Raw genomic sequence first — 233 nt, 5'->3', positions numbered from 1 at the left:
GGGTGGGTGGTAATCACGGACATTACGGTGATTAAGTCGGCACCGTGCCGCTTTTTAGTTCTTCATTAGCTTTACGACCGTCTCCGTGCGTGTGTACTTCCGTCCGACGAAGGACGTGACACTTCTCGATGGTGATGGCAAGAGAAGCAGACACAGAAAGTGTCGTCTTCTCTCTCTCTCTCTCTCTCTCTCTCTCTCTCTCTCTCTCTCTCTCTCTCTCTCTCTCTCTCTCT

The 233-nt window shown here is 51.1% G+C and overlaps 1 protein-coding gene across 6 annotated transcripts in view; it reads right to left on the bottom strand.

Moving 5' to 3' along the window:
- Positions 1–233, bottom strand: part of LOC116854098 — a 23,125-nt gene that overhangs the window by 12,923 nt on the left and 9,969 nt on the right. The window lies entirely within an intron of this gene.

This window comes from Odontomachus brunneus, unplaced genomic scaffold (genome assembly GCF_010583005.1).
Source record: "Odontomachus brunneus isolate Ranch 3 - 2012 unplaced genomic scaffold, Obru_v1 Obru_scaffold_008, whole genome shotgun sequence".
In the NCBI taxonomy this organism is placed as follows: domain Eukaryota; kingdom Metazoa; phylum Arthropoda; class Insecta; order Hymenoptera; family Formicidae; genus Odontomachus; species Odontomachus brunneus.
This window is presented reverse-complemented; position numbering and strand designations above follow the sequence as displayed.